This window comes from Pseudophryne corroboree, chromosome 4 (genome assembly GCF_028390025.1).
Source record: "Pseudophryne corroboree isolate aPseCor3 chromosome 4, aPseCor3.hap2, whole genome shotgun sequence".
Lineage (NCBI taxonomy): Eukaryota > Metazoa > Chordata > Amphibia > Anura > Myobatrachidae > Pseudophryne > Pseudophryne corroboree.
This window is the reverse complement of record NC_086447.1, coordinates 91,598,362-91,617,009: the sequence shown is the minus strand read 5'-3', so window position 1 is coordinate 91,617,009 and position 18,648 is coordinate 91,598,362. Positions and strand designations below refer to the sequence as shown.

Genomic DNA, 18,648 nt, shown 5'->3' with positions numbered 1-18,648 from the left:
CCCTCGTATGCTAATGTATATATGTTTGAACAAGAAGGCAGGATGTTCTTTGGTAATCCAGCTGTTAGAGATAATATTCTTATGTACACGAGGTACATAGATGATGTGTTCCTACTGTGGGTTGGAGGACAGGCTGAGTTTGATTCTCTTATGTCGGAGATTAACAACCTTGAGTCTCCCATCAAATTTACCTATATTTGCAGCAGCCACGAAATCAATTATCTAGATGTTAAAATCCGTCTAGAGGATGGCATCATTCATACTGAGATTTACTCTAAGCCCACAGATAGGAACACACTTCTACTTGCCTCTAGTCACCACCCTGAGCCCCTTAAGAAAGGGCTCCCAGCATCCCAAATGATGAGGGTGGCTCGCATTACGAGCGATGCTAAGAAAGTACCACCATTACTTGATGACATGATTGCCAAGTTTGAGTGCCGGGGTTATGACAAACAGCTTTTGGAAGAACAAAAACAAAAGATCATGTCGATGTCTAGATCAGATTTATTACAACCTGGACAAAAGAGCAATCAAAAGATCTTACCATGGGCTTGCGACTTCACCACAGCTAGCCCCATAATACGCAGAGCAACTAAAGCACTGTGGCCTTTAGTTAGCTCAGACCCTGACCTCCCAGTGTTTAAAGAAATTAGACCCATTGCAGCATTCAGGCGTGGCAGTAATCTCAGGGACCGTCTGGTCAAATCCGACATTACTGGGATGGGTAATAAAGCCATCCCGAATGTCTCTTATAAGGCACCAGGGTGTTATAGATGCCCTAAATGTGCTACTTGTAAATATATGGTGGTGTGCAAAGAGTTCAAACATCCCCACATTGATAAAACATATAACATCAGACACGTTATCACGTGCAGCACTTCTTTCGTGGTGTACGTTGTGGTCTGTCCGTGCGGCTTGTTTTACGTGGGGCAGACCACGCGGAAACTTAGTGAGAGGATGGCAGCACACAGGTCGGCCATCAAGCTAACCCTTGAAGGCAAACCCATAGACCAACCTGTAGCGCGTCATTTTAAGAGGGCACATCACACCCTGGATGACATCAGATACTTTGGGATTGACCATGTACCCCTTACTTTAAGGGGAGGTGATAGAGCAAAGGTCCTGTTGGAAAAAGAGTCCAGATGGATAATGAGATTGAATACCTTCTCCCCGGGTGGTCTAAATGATAAGATCAATTGGAATTTACTTTAGATTTGTTTAAAGGGTATAGTGCTTAGATATCTTTATTTATAATAAGTTGTCTTTAATATGTCTTGGATCGATCTCTGTAGGTGGTAATTGGTATGGTATTTAGGTTATATTATATGGCATAAGTAATCCAATGCATTTCCACTCAGTGTATGGTTATGTCACTGTGAATTTGTATATTCATATGTTTTTAATTTTTTCAGCCCGTCTCACCCCTTACCCACGATGAGAGTCACCTTCCTGGACCCACGGATCTACCCCCTGCATTATACGAGCCGCAATATGATCTGTGACACGCATGCTAAGCGTGTCCATGGTAACGGTGGAACGCACGTCCCGCGTGTCCAAGGCAACGGTTACGTTTGCAGAACAGGATGTGACGTGAGATGAGGACAGGAAGTGTGGACTCCGGCGTGTGGCAGCGAGGACGGGCGCCTTAATGTAAGGTATTTAAATGTCTGTTTTGTCTATATATGTTGTTGTCTGTATTTGGTACTGAGGACGGGGCGCAAGCTCCGAAACGTCACGTCTACCTTGAATACAAGTTGATTTGCATACATCAGCCTCCAGTGCCGTTTTTTTGGGATTTATATATATATATATATATATATTAAATAAGTCTCCTGTATACAATGTCTACGTTATGTATTATTGTAAGTAAAGTTTAAATCTTTGCATTTGAAACTAAAGAACTACTCTGGTGGCACTCGAACCCACAACCTTTGAATAACTACAACCTACTAGAAGTCCAATGCGCTATCCATTGCACCACAGAGCCACTGAAGCAGCAAGCATTTGTATCGACAGTACAACTTGTAGAATACTTTCATGTTTTAAAAGCTACAATCTGTGATGAAACAAATCTATTATGTCTTTCTTTTTTCAGTAGGATGTATATATAGAGTATTGTAGAGTAAGAGCCAAAATTTTATACTGATTTCAGAAATAGCATCCTCATTGTGTGAGGTGCAAAAAAATGTGGGGACAATTGCACCCTGTGTGAAATAGTAACTGTTTATTGCAATACAAACTAAAGACCAAAATATTTTCTAAAATGTATTTAATGTTTAGAGTGCTTAAAAATTATTTCATACTATAATGATAATGTTGCTAACCTGTGTCAGATATTTCCAACATTCCTCTTGAATGCAACATCCCTGTCTGAGTTTTCCGGCTGCTGATTTCGAGTGCAAGTCCTATATCAGGTTTAAGCAATTATTTAGCTAATATGTGATAACCATGTAAGGATTACAGGTAAAAAGGATTTAATGTTTTTTTGAGTGTAGATACCCTTCAAGGTCTGCATAGCTAGCTGAGCAGACTCAACATTGAATTTGGTTGCTGGTTAAATATAACAATAAGCATTTTTGATCAGCAGTTATTGATTTAAAGTATCGAAAATTGATTTGTAATTGGTGATCTTACATTGAAAAGATTTTTATGTCACCAGCCTATCATTACTTTGTATATATATATAGTAAATAAGTCTCCTGTATACAATGTCTACGTTATGTATTATTGTAAGTAAACTTTAAATCTTTGCATTTGAAACTAAAGAACGACTCTGGTGGGACTCGAACCCACAACATTTGAATAACTACAACCTACTAGAAGTCCAATGCGCTATCCATTGCGCCACAGAGCCACTGATGTATCATATTTTTGTATCAACAGTACAATGTGTTGAATACTCTTATGTTTTAAATGACACAATCTGTGATGAAACTAATCTTTTTATTTTTCTTTTTTTTAAGTATGCTGTAAAGAGAGTATCGTAGAGTGAGAGTAAAATTTTTGTAATGATTTCAGAAATAGCTCCCACTTTGTGTGAGGTGCAAATCAATATGGGGACAATTGCACCATGTCTGATTGAGTGTTTGTTGCAAAGAAACTGAAGATAGAAACATTTTGGTAACATTTATATAGGTTTTGTATTTTTACCAGTATAGATATTTATATTAATTTATATTATAATAATTACATGGCTATCGAGTGTCAGATATTTATAACATTTCTCCCAAATGCAACAGCTATGTCTGAGTCTTCCTCTAGCTGTTTTCAAGTGCAAGTCCTATATCAGGTTTTAGCAATTGTGTAGGTTATTTGTAATACCCATCTAAGGATTTTTTATGATTTTTGAGTGTACTGTAGATACACTTTAAGCTTTGTATTCCTACGTGAGCAGACTCAACATAATATTTTCATTGCTGGTTAAAAATAACCATCCACATTTTTATTACCAGTTATTGATTTAAAGTATCTAAAACTAATTTGTAACTGGTCTTACATTTAAATGATTTTTATGTCAATAGCCTATAATTACTTTGTATATATAGTGTATAGGTCTCCCATATGGGTCTGGGACTCAGGGTCGACAGCACAAAGGTCGACACACTTTAGGTCGACGCCAATTGGTCGACACACATTAGGTCGACAGGGTCAAAAGGTCGACAGGGTCAAAAGGTCGACAACAACAAGGTCGACATGGAAAAAGGTCGACATGAGTTTTTTATGTTTTTTTGGTGTCGTTTTCTTCGTAGAGTGACCGGGAACCCGAATTAGTGCACCGCATCCCCTCGCATGGCTCGCTTCGCTCGCCATGCTTCGGGCATGGTGCCTTTTCTCCGCTCCGCTTCGCTCGGCACACTTTACCGTTCCAATCGTAGTCCACGTGGATCGTTAAGTATGAAAAGGTTCAAAAAAAGAAAAAAATTGTGAAAAACTCATGTCGACCTTTTTCCATGTCGACCTTGTTCCTGTCTACCTTTTGACCCTGTCGACCTAATGTGTGTCGACCAATTGGCGTCGACCTGGAGTCCGGATACCCTACCACATGGGTCTTCAACCTGTGGCCCTCCAGCTGCTGCGGAACTACACATCCCACCATGCCCTGCCACAGTTTTGCTATTAAGGCATGGTAAAACTGAGGCAGGGCATGCTGGGATGTGTAGTTCCGCAGCAGCTGGAGGGCCACAGGTTGAAGACCTATGCCCTACCATATACAATGTCTATGTTATGTATCATTTTAAGTAAATTTTAAATGTTTACATTTGAAGCTAAAGAATGACTCTGGTGGGACTCGAACCCACAACCTTTGAATAACTACAACCTACTAGAAGCCCAATGCGCTATCCATTGCGCCACAGAGCCACTGAAGCAGCAAGCGTTTGTATCGACAGTACAACTTGTAGAATACTTTCATGTTTTAAAAGCTACAATCTGTGATGAAACAAATCTATTATGTCTTTCTTTTTTCAGTAGGATGTATATACAGAGTATTGTAGAGTAAGAGCCAAAATTTTATACTGATTTCAGAAATAGCATCCTCATTGTGTGAGGTGCAAAAAAATGTGGGGACAATTGCACCCTGTGTGAAATAGTAACTGTTTATTGCAATACAAACTAAAGACCAAAATATTTGCAAAAATGTATTTAATGTTTAGAGTGCTTAAAAATTATTTCATACTATAATGATAATGTTGCTAACCTGTGTCCGATATTTCCAACATTCCTCTTATATGCAACATCCCTGTCTGAGTTTTCCGGCTGCTGATTTCGAGTGCAAGTCCTATATCAGGTTTAAGCAATTATTTAGCTAATATGTGATAACCATGTAAGGATTACAGGTAAAAAGGATTTAATGTTTTTTGAGTGTAGATACCCTTCAAGGTCTGCATAGCTAGCTGTGCAGACTCAACATTGAATTTGGTTGCTGGTAAATATAACAATAAGCATTTTTGATCAGCAGTTATTGATTTAAAGTATCGAAAATTGATTTGTAATTGGTGATCTTACATTGAAAAGATTTTTATGTCACCAACCTATCATTACTTTGTATATATATATATATATATATATATATAGTAAATAAGTCTCCTGTATACAATGTCTACGTTATGTATTATTGTAAGTAAACTTTAAATCTTTGCATTTGAAACTAAAGAACGACTCTGGTGGGACTCGAACCCACAACCTTTGAATAACTACAACCTACTAGAAGTCCAATGCACTATCCATTGCGCCACAGAGCCACTGATGTATCATATTTTTGTATCAACAGTACAATGTGTTGAATACTCTTATGTTTTAAATGACACAATCTGTGATGAAACTAATCTTTTTATTTTTCTTTTTTTTAAGTATGCTGTAAAGAGAGTATCGTAGATTGAGAGTAACATTTTTGTAATGATTTCAGAAATAGCTCCCACTTTGTGTGAGGTGCAAATCAATATGGGGACAATTGCACCATGTCTGATTGAGTGTTTGTTGCAAAGAAACTGAAGATAGAAACATTTTGGTAACATTTATATAGGTTTTGTATTTTTACCAGTATAGATATTTATATTAATTTATATTATAATAATTACATGGCTATCGAGTGTCAGATATTTATAACATTTCTCCCAAATGCAACAGCTATGTCTGAGTCTTCCTCTTGCTGTTTTCAAGTGCAAGTCCTATATCAGGTTTTAGCAATTGTGTAGGTTATTTGTAATACCCATCTAAGGATTTTTTATGATTTTTGAGTGTACTGTAGATACACTTTAAGCTTTGTATTCCTACGTGAGCAGACTCAACATAATATTTTCATTGCTGGTTAAAAATAACCATCCACATTTTTATTACCAGTTATTGATTTAAAGTATCTAAAATTGATTTGTAACTGGTCTTACATTTAAATGATTTTTATGTCAATAGCCTATAATTACTTTGTATATATAGTGTATAGGTCTCCCATATACAATGTCTATGTTATGTATCATTTTAAGTAAATTTTAAATGTTTACATTTGAAGCTAAATAATAACTCTGGTGGGACTCGAACCCACAACCTTTGAATAACTACAACCTACTAGAAGTCCAATGCTCTATCCATTGCGCCACAGAGCCACTGAAGCAGCAAGCGTTTATATCGACAGTACAACTTGCAGAATACTTTCATGTTTTAAAAGCTACAATCTGTAATGAAACAAATCTATTATGTCTTTCTTTTTTCAGTAGGATGTATATACAGAGTATTGTAGAGTAAGAGCCAAAATTGTATACTGATTTCAGAAATAGCATCCTCATTGTGTGAGGTGCAAAAAAAATGTGGGGACAATTGCACCCTGTGTGAAATAGTAACTGTTTATTGCAATACAAACTAAAGACCAAAATATTTTCTAAAATGTATTTAATGTTTAGAGTGCTTAAAAATTATTTCATACTATAATGATAATGTTGCTAACCTGTGTCAGATATTTTCCAACATTCCTCTTGAATGCAACATCCCTGTCTGAGTTTTCCGGCTGCTGATTTCGAGTGCAAGTCCTATATCAGGTTTAAGCAATTATTTAGCTAATATGTGATAACCATGTAAGGATTACAGGTAAAAAGGATTTAATGTTTTTTGAGTGTAGATACCCTTCAAGGTCTGCATAGCTAGCTGAGCAGACTCAACATTGAATTTGGTTGCTTGTTAAATATAACAATAAGCATTTTTGATCAGCAGTTATTGATTTAAAGTATCGAAAATTGATTTGTAATTGGTGATCTTACATTGAAAAGATTTTTACGTCACCAGCCTATCATTACTTTGTATGTATATATATATATATATATATAGTAAATAAGTCTCCTGTATACAATGTCTACGTTATATATTATTGTAAGTAAACTTTAAATCTATGCATTTGAAACTAAAGAATGACTCTGGTGGGACTCGAACCCACAACCTTTGAATAACTACAACCTACTAGAAGTCCAATGCGCTATCCATTGCGCCACAGAGCCACTGATGTATAATATTTTTGTATCAACAGTACAATGTGTTGAATACTCTTATGTTTTAAATGACACAATCTGTGATGAAACTAATCTTTTTATTTTTCTATTTTTTAAGTATGCTGTAAAGAGAGTATCGTAGAGTGAGAGTAAAATTTTTGTAATGATTTCAGAAATAGCTCCCACTTTGTGTGAGGTGCAAATCAATATGGGGACAATTGCACCATGTCTGATTGAGTGTTTGTTGCAAAGAAACTGAAGACAGAAACATTTTGGTAACATTTATATAGGTTTTGTATTTTTACCAGTATAGATATTTATATTAATTTATATTATAATAATTACATGGCTATCGAGTGTCAGATATTTATAACATTTCTCCCAAATGCAACAGCTATGTCTGAGTCTTCCTCTTGCTGTTTTCAAGTGCAAGTCCTATATCAGGTTTTAGCAATTGTGTAGGTTATTTGTAATACCCATCTAATGATTTTTTATGATTTTTGAGTGTACTGTAGATACACTTTAAGCTTTGTATTCCTACGTGAGCAGACTCAACATAATATTTTCATTGCTGGTTAAAAATAACCATCCACATTTTTATTACCAGTTATTGATTTAAAGTATCTAAAATTGATTTGTAACTGGTCTTACATTTAAATGATTTTTATGTCAACAGCCTATAATTACTTTGTATATATATATAGTAAATAAGTCTCCTGTATACAATGTCTACGTTATGTATTATTGTAAGTCAACTTTAAATCTTTGCATTTGAAACTAAAGAACGACTCTGGTGGGACTCAAACCCACAACATTTGAATTACTACAACCTACTAGAAGTCCAATGCGCTATCCATTGCGCCACAGAGCCTCTGATGTATCATATTTTTGTATCAACAGTACAATGTGTTGAATACTCTTATGTTTTAAATGACACAATCTGTGATGAAACTAATCTTTTTATTTTTCTATTTTTTAAGTATGCTGTAAAGAGAGTATCGTAGAGTGAGAGTAAAATTTTTGTAATGATTTCAGAAATAGCTCCCACTTTGTGTGATGTGCAAATCAATATGGGGACAATTGCACCATGTCTGATTGAGTGTTTGTTGCAAAGAAACTGAAGACAGAATCATTTTGGTAACATTTATATAGGTTTTGTATTTTTACCAGTATAGATATTTATATTAATTTATTTTATAATATTTACATGGCTATCGAGTGTCAGATATTTATAACATTTCTCCCAAATGCAACAGCTATGTCTGAGTCTTCCTCTTGCTGTTTTCAAGTGCAAGTCCTATATCAGGTTTTAGCAATTGTGTAGGTTATTTGTAATACCCATCTAAGGATTTTTTATGATTTTTGAGTGTACTGTAGATACACTTTAAGCTTTGTATTCCTACGTGAGCAGACTCAACATAATATTTTCATTGCTGGTTAAAAATAACCATCCACATTTTTATTACCAGTTATTGATTTAAAGTATCTAAAATTGATTTGTAACTGGTCTTACATTTAAATGATTTTTATGTCAACAGCCTATAATTACTTTGTATATATAGTATATAGGTCTCCCATATACAATGTCTATGTTATGTATCATTTTAAGTACATTTTAAATGTTTGCATTTGAAGCTAAAGAATGACTCTGGTGGCACTCAAACCCACAACCTTTGAATAACTACAACCTACTAGAAGTCCAATGCGCTATCCATTGCGCCACAGAGCCACTGAAGCAGCAAGCGTTTGTATCGACAGTACAACTTGTAGAATACTTTCATGTTTTAAAAGCTACAATCTGTAATGAAACAAATCTATTATGTCTTTCTTTTTTCAGTAGGATGTATATACAGAGTATTGTAGAGTAAGAGCCAAAATTTTATACTGATTTCAGAAATAGCATCCTCATTGTGTGAGGTGCAAAAAAAATGTGGGGACAATTGCACCCTGTGTGAAATAGTAACTGTTTATTGCAATACAAACTAAAGACCAAAATATTTTCTAAAATGTATTTAATGTTTAGAGTGCTTAAAAATTATTTCATACTATAATGATAATGTTGCTAACCTGTGTCAGATATTTTCCAACATTCCTCTTGAATGCAACATCCCTGTCTGAGTTTTCCGGCTGCTGATTTCGAGTGCAAGTCCTATATCAGGTTTAAGCAATTATTTAGCTAATATGTGATAACCATGTAAGGATTACAGGTAAAAAGGATTTAATGTTTTTTGAGTGTAGATACCCTTCAAGGTCTGCATAGCTAGCTGAGCAGACTCAACATTGAATTTGGTTGCTGGTTAAATATAACAATAAGCATTTTTGATCAGCAGTTATTGATTTAAAGTATCGAAAATTGATTTGTAATTGGTGATCTTACATTGAAAAGATTTTTATGTCACCAGCCTATCATTACTTTGTATATATATATATATATATAGTAAATAAGTCTCCTGTATACAATGTCTACGTTATATATTATTGTAAGTAAACTTTAAATCTATGCATTTGAAACTAAAGAATGACTCTGGTGGGACTCGAACCCACAACCTTTGAATAACTACAACCTACTAGAAGTCCAATGCGCTATCCATTGCGCCACAGAGCCACTGATGTATCATATTTTTGTATCAACAGTACAATGTGTTGAATACTCTTATGTTTTAAATGACACAATCTGTGATTAAACTAATCTTTTTATTTTTCTATTTTTTAAGTATGCTGTAAAGAGAGTATCGTAGAGTGAGAGTAAAATTTTTGTAATGATTTCAGAAATAGCTCCCACTTTGTGTGATGTGCAAATCAATATGGGGACAATTGCACCATGTCTGATTGAGTGTTTGTTGCAAAGAAACTGAAGACAGAATCATTTTGGTAACATTTATATAGGTTTTGTATTTTTACCAGTATAGATATTTATATTAATTTATTTTATAATATTTACATGGCTATCGAGTGTCAGATATTTATAACATTTCTCCCAAATGCAACAGCTATGTCTGAGTCTTCCTCTTGCTGTTTTCAAGTGCAAGTCCTATATCAGGTTTTAGCAATTGTGTAGGTTATTTGTAATACCCATCTAAGGATTTTTTATGATTTTTGAGTGTACTGTAGATACACTTTAAGCTTTGTATTCCTACGTGAGCAGACTCAACATAATATTTTCATTGCTGGTTAAAAATAACCATCCACATTTTTATTACCAGTTATTGATTTAAAGTATCTGAAATTGATTTGTAACTGGTCTTACATTTAAATGATTTTTATGTCAACAGCCTATAATTACTTTGTATATATAGTATATAGGTCTCCCATATACAATGTCTATGTTATGTATCATTTTAAGTACATTTTAAATGTTTGCATTTGAAGCTAAAGAATGACTCTGGTGGCACTCAAACCCACAACCTTTGAATAACTACAACCTACTAGAAGTCCAATGCGCTATCCATTGCGCCACAGAGCCACTGAAGCAGCAAGCGTTTGTATCGACAGTACAACTTGTAGAATACTTTCATGTTTTAAAAGCTACAATCTGTAATGAAACAAATCTATTATGTCTTTCTTTTTTCAGTAGGATGTATATACAGAGTATTGTAGAGTAAGAGCCAAAATTTTATACTGATTTCAGAAATAGCATCCTCATTGTGTGAGGTGCAAAAAAAATGTGGGGACAATTGCACCCTGTGTGAAATAGTAACTGTTTATTGCAATACAAACTAAAGACCAAAATATTTTCTAAAATGTATTTAATGTTTAGAGTGCTTAAAAATTATTTCATACTATAATGATAATGTTGCTAACCTGTGTCAGATATTTTCCAACATTCCTCTTGAATGCAACATCCCTGTCTGAGTTTTCCGGCTGCTGATTTCGAGTGCAAGTCCTATATCAGGTTTAAGCAATTATTTAGCTAATATGTGATAACCATGTAAGGATTACAGGTAAAAAGGATTTAATGTTTTTTGAGTGTAGATACCCTTCAAGGTCTGCATAGCTAGCTGAGCAGACTCAACATTGAATTTGGTTGCTGGTTAAATATAACAATAAGCATTTTTGATCAGCAGTTATTGATTTAAAGTATCGAAAATTGATTTGTAATTGGTGATCTTACATTGAAAAGATTTTTATGTCACCAGCCTATCATTACTTTGTATATATATATATATATATATATATATATAGTAAATAAGTCTCCTGTATACAATGTCTACGTTATATATTATTGTAAGTAAACTTTAAATCTATGCATTTGAAACTAAAGAATGACTTTGGTGGGACTCGAACCCACAACCTTTGAATAACTACAACCTACTAGAAGTCCAATGCGCTATCCATTGCGCCACAGAGCCACTGATGTATCATATTTTTGTATCAACAGTACAATGTGTTGAATACTCTTATGTTTTAAATGACACAATCTGTGATTAAACTAATCTTTTTATTTTTCTATTTTTTAAGTATGCTGTAAAGAGAGTATCGTAGAGTGAGAGTAAAATTTTTGTAATGATTTCAGAAATAGCTCCCACTTTGTGTGATGTGCAAATCAATATGGGGACAATTGCACCATGTCTGATTGAGTGTTTGTTGCAAAGAAACTGAAGACAGAATCATTTTGGTAACATTTATATAGGTTTTGTATTTTTACCAGTATAGATATTTATATTAATTTATTTTATAATATTTACATGGCTATCGAGTGTCAGATATTTATAACATTTCTCCCAAATGCAACAGCTATGTCTGAGTCTTCCTCTTGCTGTTTTCAAGTGCAAGTCCTATATCAGGTTTTAGCAATTGTGTAGGTTATTTGTAATACCCATCTAAGGATTTTTTATGATTTTTGAGTGTACTGTAGATACACTTTAAGCTTTGTATTCCTACGTGAGCAGACTCAACATAATATTTTCATTGCTGGTTAAAAATAACCATCCACATTTTTATTACCAGTTATTGATTTAAAGTATCTAAAATTGATTTGTAACTGGTCTTACATTTAAATGATTTTTATGTCAACAGCCTATAATTACTTTGTATATATAGTATATAGGTCTCCCATATACAATGTCTATGTTATGTATCATTTTAAGTACATTTTAAATGTTTGCATTTGAAGCTAAAGAATGACTCTGGTGGCACTCAAACCCACAACCTTTGAATAACTACAACCTACTAGAAGTCCAATGCGCTATCCATTGCGCCACTGAGCCACTGAAGCAGCAAGTGTTTGTATCGACAGTACAACTTGTAGAATACTTTCATGTTTTAAAAGCTATAATCTGTGATGAAACAAATCTATTATGTCTTTCTTTTTTTAGTAGGATGTATATACAGAGTATTGTAGAGTAAGAGCCAAAATTTTATACTGATTTCAGAAATAGCATCCTCATTGTGTGAGGTGCAAAAAAATGTGGGGACAATTGCACCCTGTGTGAAATAGTAACTGTTTATTGCAATACAAACTAAAGACCAAAATATTTTCTGAAATGTATTTAATGTTTAGAGTGCTTAACAGTGTAGATATTCATCTTATTTCATACTATAATGATAATGTTGCTAACCTGTGTCAGATTTTTCCAACATTCCTCTTGAATGCAACATCCCTGTCTGAGTTTTCCGGCTGCTGATTTCGAGTGCAAGTCCTATATCAGGTTTAAGCAATTATTTAGCTAATATGTGATAACCATGTAAGGATTACAGGTAAAAAGGATTTAATGTTTTTTGAGTGTAGATACCATTCAAGGTCTGCATAGCTAGCTGAGCAGACTCAACATTGAATTTGGTTGCTGGTTAAATATAACAATAAGCATTTTTGATCAGCAGTTATTGATTTAAAGTATCGAAAATTGATTTGTAATTGGTGATCTAACATTGAAAATATTTTTATGTCACCAGCCTATCATTACTTTGTATATATATATATATATATATATATATATATAGTACATAAGTCTCCTGTATACAATGTCTACGTTATGTATTATTGTAAGTAAACTTTAAATCTTTGCATTTGAAACTAAAGAACGACTGTGGTGGGACTCGAACCCACAACCTTTGAATAACTACAACCTACTTGAAGTCTGACGCGCTATCCATTGCGCCACAGAGCCACTGATGTATCATATTTTTGTATCAACAGTACAATGTGTTGAATACTCTTATGTTTTAAATGACAATCTGTGATGAAACTAATCTTTTTATTTTTCTATTTTTTAAGTAGGCTGTAAAGAGAGTATCGTAGAGTGAGAGTCAAATGCTGCTTACTGTATATTAAATACTGTAGGCCTAGAAATGTGCATCTCAATATAGTAGTTAAAAACACAGGGGCCTATGTGGATAAGCGAGTTCTATGCACACAAAAAATGGCCACCGACCCTGAACCCCCAGCACGTGGCAGCGCTCGGATATGGAGTGAGATACAGTATGGTATACATTTTACAGGCCAGGGGGCAATGCTGAAGGAGCGTCACAATCCCCTAGCTCAATTACACCGGCGAGGTCTATGCACATTACGTTATACCGAGCTGGATCGCTTAGCAACCTGACAAAATGGCCTCCGACCGTGAACCCCCAGCACGTGGCAGCGCTCGGATATGGAGTGAGATACAGTATGGTATACATTTTACAGGCCAGGGGGCAATGCTGAAGGAGCGTCACAATCCCCTAGCTTAATTACACCGGGATAAGCGAGGTCTGTGCACATTACGTTATACCGAGCTCGATCGCTGAGCAACCTGACAAAATGGCCGCCGACCGTGAACCCCCAGCACGTGGCAGCTCTCGGATATGGAGTGAGATACAGTATGGTATACATTTTACAGGCCAGGGGGCAATGCTGAAGGAGCGTCACAATCCCCTAGCTTAATTACATCGGGATAAGCGAGGTCTATGCACATTACGTTATACCGAGCTCGATCGCTTAGCAACCTGACAAAATGGCCGCCGACCGTGAACTCCCAGCACGTGGCAGCACTCGGATATGGAGTGAGATACAGTATGGTATACATTTTACAGTCCAGGGGGCAATGCTGAAGGAGCGTCACAATCCCCTAGCTCAATTACACCAGCGAGGTCTATGCACATTACGTTATACCGAGCTGGATCGCTTAGCAACCTGACAAAATGGCCGCCGACCGTGAACTCCCAGCACGTGGCAGCGCTCGGATATGGAGTGAGTTACAGTATGGTATATATTTTACAGTCCAGGGGGCAATGCTGAAGGAGCGTCACAATCCCCTAGCTCAATTACACCGGCGAGGTCTATGCACATTACGTTATACCGAGCTGGATCGCTTAGCAACCTGACAAAATGGCCGCCGACCGTGAACCCCCAGCACGTGGCAGCGCTCGGATATGGAGTGAGAGATGGTATACATTTTAAAATACACCGGGATAAATTGTACAGGCCAGGGAGCAATGCACAGGGACATTCATCATTTACGTATATAAATAATTGTAAACCGTAAATGAAAGAATTACCGGTCAAATACTGTATGACGAAACTGTGTCAATGAGCTGGAACACGTGAGCCTAGCAGAAGTTTTCAAAGGCAGAAACAGAGAGCAAATTACGATCCACACAGCAAGTCTGCTTACGAGGAAATAGCTTTGCAAAGTGGGTAGCGGGCGGTGACTGAGACGCTCGCATTTGTAAAGCACGGTATTTTCCACCACCTCCTGCTAGCCTATTGCCCTTCCCCCCTGGGAGCCTGCACAGATCATGCAGTAGACAGGGAGGGAATTCAGGTCATGTGCAATACACAAACGCCGAATATCTACTGTATAGTACTGTTTTGCTCACTTAGTAGCGTCAGAATACACTCATTTCTACTCATTGCCGTTGTGCAGTTGCATTTAGCGTAAAGAATCGCTCCTGCAGATGTACTTTGATTTATGTGAAACCTGTGTGCATCCTTCCATTGGATGTATTAGAGAGAAATGTTTTTTTTTTTAAATGAATGTCACGGGAACACATAAAAAAAATGGTTGGCATTTCCTTCCCATTGGTGTTGGTTTACAGTATGCCGTAGTGGACTCGGACGCTCATGTAATTGCATTTCAAAGGCACAGTACAGTATTTCCCATCGTCTCCCCCTACCCCCATCGCCCTTCCCCCCTGGGAGCCTGCACAGGGAGGGAATTCAGGTCATGTGCAATACACAAACGCTGAAGATCTACAGTACTGTTTTGCTCAGTTAGTAGCGTCAGAATACCCTCATTTCATTCCCGCTGTTTAGTTGCATTTAGCGTAAAGAATCGCTCCTGCAGATGTACTCTGATTTATATGTAACTTGTGTGCACCTTTCCATTGACTGTCTTACAATGTAGATAAAATAATACAGTGTATTATTACAATAAAAAAAAAAAAAGAAAGCACATCACGTCTCGAACCCTGGACCCCCAGCATGGGAGGTGGGAGCTTTCACCCCTAGCCCACGACGCCTCATGAGAGACTCCCAATTTCATGTGTGAAAGTACTGCAAACAGCGCCAGGCCCCCACCCCATTGGTGTTGGTTTATGCCTTAGAGGACTCGGACGCTCGCATTTGTAAAGCACGGTATTTTCCACCGCCTCCTGCTAGCCTATTGCCCTTCCCCCCTGGGAGCCTGCACAGATCATGCAGTAGACAGGGAGGGAATTCAGGTCATGTGCAATACACAAACGCCGAATATCTACTGTATAGTACTGTTTTGCTCACTTAGTAGCGTCAGAATACACTCATTTCTACTCATTGCCGTTGTGCAGTTGCATTTAGCATAAAGAATCGCTCCTGCAGATGTACTTTGATTTATGTGAAACCTGTGTGCATCCTTCCATTGGATGTATTAGAGAGAAATGTTTTTTTTTTTTTTTAAATGAATGTCACAGGAACACATAAAAAAAATGGTTGGCATTTCCTTCCCATTGGTGTTGGTTTACAGTATGCCGTAGTGGACTCGGACGCTCATGTAATTGCATTTCAAAGACACAGCACAGTATTTCCCATCGTCTCCCCCTACCCCCATCGCCCTTCCCCCCTGGGAGCCTGCACAGGGAGGGAATTCAGGTCATGTGCAATACACAAACGCTGAAGATCTACAGTACTGTTTTGCTCAGTTAGTAGCGTCAGAATACCCTCATTTCATTCCCGCTGTTTAGTTGCATTTAGCGTAAAGAATCGCTCCTGCAGATGTACTCTGATTTATATGTAACTTGTGTGCACCTTTCCATTGACTGTCTTACAATGTAGATAAAATAATACAGTGTATTATTACAATAAAAAAAAAAGAAAGAAAGCACATCACGTCTCGAACCCTGGATCCTCAGCATGGGAGGTGGGAGCCTTCACCCCTAGCCCACGACGCCTCATGAGAGACTCCCAATTTCATGTGTGAAAGTACTGCAAACAGCGCCCGGCCCCCACCCCATTGTTGTTGGTTTATGCCTTAGAGGACTCGGACGCTCGCATTTGTAAAGCACGGTATTTTCCACCGCCTCCTGCTAGCTACTGTAGCCCTCCATTCCCAGATGCTCATGTATTTTAAAAGCACAGTGTTTATACATTGTCCTGTACATTCTTCCTTTTACACAATTACTGTAGTTGCGTCTCCATACCATACAGTACTCCATACTTTTTCCACCGCCTCCCGTTACGCCTACAGTATTGCCAGAGCTGTAGATCAATCCGCCGCTATACTGTACGATCGAAAGTACTGGATTAGTGGAGCATTAGCCACACAGTGGTGGAGATGTGTAATGCATGATGAGTATCTAGATCGCCTCAACGCACCTACCGGTGATTAAACTCAGCTATCGCCTTAGCGTGACTAAACGCCCGTCTCGGCAGAGAAACAGTCAAGATAAAGGTGGCTACATCTGTATATAGGTTTTGTATTTTTACCAGTATAGATATTTATATTAATTTATATTATAATAATTACATGGCTATCGAGTGTCAGATATTTATAACATTTCTCCCAAATGCAACAGCTATGTCTGAGTCTTCCTCTTGCTGTTTTGAAGTGCAAGTCCTATATCAGGTTTTAGCAATTGTGTAGGTTATTTGTAATACCCATCTAAGGATTTTTTATGATTTTTGAGTGTACTGTAGATACACTTTAAGCTTTGTATTCCTACGTGAGCAGACTCAACATAATATTTTCATTGTTGGTTAAAAATAACCATCCACATTTTTATTACCAGTTATTGATTTAAAGTATCTAAAATTGATTTGTAACTGGTCTTACATTTAAATGATTTTTATGTCAACAGCCTATAATTACTTTGTATATATAGTATATAGATCTCCCATATACAATGTCTATGTTATGTATCATTTTAAGTAAATTTTAAATGTTTGCATTTGAAGCTAATGAATGACTCTGGTGGGACTCGAACCCACAACCTTTGAATAACTACAACCTACTAGAAATCCAATGCGCTATCCATTGCGCCACAGAGCCACTGAAGCAGCAAGCGTTTGTATCGACAGTACAACTTGTAGAATACTTTCATGTTTTAAAAGCTACAATCTGTGATGAAACAAATCTATTATGTCTTTCTTTTTTTAGTAGGATGTATATACAGAGTATTGTAGAGTAAGAGCCAAAATTTTATACTGATTTCAGAAATAGCATCCTCATTGTGTGAGGTGCAAAAAAATGTGGGGACAATTGCACCCTGTGTGAAATAGTAACTGTTTATTGCAATACAAACTAAAGACAAAAATATTTTCTGAAATGTATTTAATGTTTAGAGTGCTTAACAGTGTAGATATTCATCTTATTTCATACTATAATGATAATGTTGCTAACCTGTGTCAGATTTTTCCAACATTCCTCTTGAATGCAACATCCCTGTCTGAGTTTTCCGGCTGCTGATTTCGAGTGCAAGTCTTATATTAGGTTTAAGCAATTATTTAGCTAATATGTGATAACCATGTAAGGATTACAGGTAAAAAGGATTTAATGTTTTTTGAGTGTAGATACCCTTCAAGGTCTGCATAGCTTGCTGAGCAGACTCAACATTGAATTTGGTTGCTGGTTAAATATAACAATAAGCATTTTTGATCAGCAGTTATTGATTTAAAGTATCGAAAATTGAATTGTAGTTGGTGATCTTACATTGAAAAGATTTTTATGTCACCAGCCTATCATTACTTTGTATATATATATATATATATATATATATAGTAAATAAGTCTCCTGTATACAATGTCTACGTTATGCATTATTGTAAGTAAACTTTAAATCTTTGCATTTGAAACTAAAGAACGACTCTGGTGGGACTCGAACTCACAACCTTTGAATAACTACAACCTACTAGAAGTCCAATGCGCTATCCATTGCGCCACAGAGCCACTGATGTATCATAATTTTGTATCAACAGTACAATGTGTTGAATACTCTTATGTTTTAAATGACAATCTGTGATGAAACTAATCTTTTTATTTTTCTATTTTTTAAGTAGGCTGTAAAGAGAGTATCGTAGAGTGAGAGTCAAATTTTTGTAATGGTTTCAGAAATAGCTCCCACTTTGTGTGAGGTGCAAATCAATATGGGGACAATTGCACCATAGAGAAAAAAAGGAGGGGAGTATGCTTTGCGCTTGAAACAATATATCAAAAATTAGATGTGCAGTCGGACAAAGAAGATAGACTCAGTACAACTTCAAAATGATAATAAAAAAACACTTTTATGGT

At 36.4% G+C, this 18,648-nt stretch overlaps 12 non-coding genes across 12 annotated transcripts; all 12 read right to left on the bottom strand.

Moving 5' to 3' along the window:
• Positions 1-2,768: 2,768 nt before the first annotated feature.
• Positions 2,769-2,854, bottom strand: TRNAR-UCU (transfer RNA arginine (anticodon UCU)). Its single transcript is given in 2 exon segments — positions 2,769-2,804; positions 2,818-2,854. It is a non-coding gene; the product is annotated as a tRNA-Arg (tRNA).
• Positions 2,855-4,273: 1,419 nt separating this feature from the next.
• On the bottom strand, positions 4,274-4,359 carry TRNAR-UCU (transfer RNA arginine (anticodon UCU)). Its single transcript is given in 2 exon segments — positions 4,274-4,309; positions 4,323-4,359. It is a non-coding gene; the product is annotated as a tRNA-Arg (tRNA).
• A 795-nt stretch (positions 4,360-5,154) lies between these two features.
• On the bottom strand, positions 5,155-5,240 carry TRNAR-UCU (transfer RNA arginine (anticodon UCU)). The gene is given in 2 exon segments: positions 5,155-5,190; positions 5,204-5,240. It is a non-coding gene; the product is annotated as a tRNA-Arg (tRNA).
• Positions 5,241-6,012: 772 nt separating this feature from the next.
• On the bottom strand, positions 6,013-6,098 carry TRNAR-UCU (transfer RNA arginine (anticodon UCU)). Its single transcript is given in 2 exon segments — positions 6,013-6,048; positions 6,062-6,098. It is a non-coding gene; the product is annotated as a tRNA-Arg (tRNA).
• Positions 6,099-6,894: 796 nt separating this feature from the next.
• Positions 6,895-6,980, bottom strand: TRNAR-UCU (transfer RNA arginine (anticodon UCU)). The gene is given in 2 exon segments: positions 6,895-6,930; positions 6,944-6,980. It is a non-coding gene; the product is annotated as a tRNA-Arg (tRNA).
• Positions 6,981-7,756: 776 nt separating this feature from the next.
• Positions 7,757-7,842, bottom strand: TRNAR-UCU (transfer RNA arginine (anticodon UCU)). The gene is given in 2 exon segments: positions 7,757-7,792; positions 7,806-7,842. It is a non-coding gene; the product is annotated as a tRNA-Arg (tRNA).
• A 772-nt stretch (positions 7,843-8,614) lies between these two features.
• Positions 8,615-8,700, bottom strand: TRNAR-UCU (transfer RNA arginine (anticodon UCU)). The gene is given in 2 exon segments: positions 8,615-8,650; positions 8,664-8,700. It is a non-coding gene; the product is annotated as a tRNA-Arg (tRNA).
• A 790-nt stretch (positions 8,701-9,490) lies between these two features.
• On the bottom strand, positions 9,491-9,576 carry TRNAR-UCU (transfer RNA arginine (anticodon UCU)). The gene is given in 2 exon segments: positions 9,491-9,526; positions 9,540-9,576. It is a non-coding gene; the product is annotated as a tRNA-Arg (tRNA).
• Positions 9,577-10,348: 772 nt separating this feature from the next.
• On the bottom strand, positions 10,349-10,434 carry TRNAR-UCU (transfer RNA arginine (anticodon UCU)). The gene is given in 2 exon segments: positions 10,349-10,384; positions 10,398-10,434. It is a non-coding gene; the product is annotated as a tRNA-Arg (tRNA).
• Positions 10,435-11,234: 800 nt separating this feature from the next.
• Positions 11,235-11,320, bottom strand: TRNAR-UCU (transfer RNA arginine (anticodon UCU)). The gene is given in 2 exon segments: positions 11,235-11,270; positions 11,284-11,320. It is a non-coding gene; the product is annotated as a tRNA-Arg (tRNA).
• A 6,004-nt stretch (positions 11,321-17,324) lies between these two features.
• On the bottom strand, positions 17,325-17,410 carry TRNAR-UCU (transfer RNA arginine (anticodon UCU)). Its single transcript is given in 2 exon segments — positions 17,325-17,360; positions 17,374-17,410. It is a non-coding gene; the product is annotated as a tRNA-Arg (tRNA).
• An 810-nt stretch (positions 17,411-18,220) lies between these two features.
• On the bottom strand, positions 18,221-18,306 carry TRNAR-UCU (transfer RNA arginine (anticodon UCU)). The gene is given in 2 exon segments: positions 18,221-18,256; positions 18,270-18,306. It is a non-coding gene; the product is annotated as a tRNA-Arg (tRNA).
• Positions 18,307-18,648: the final 342 nt, after the last annotated feature.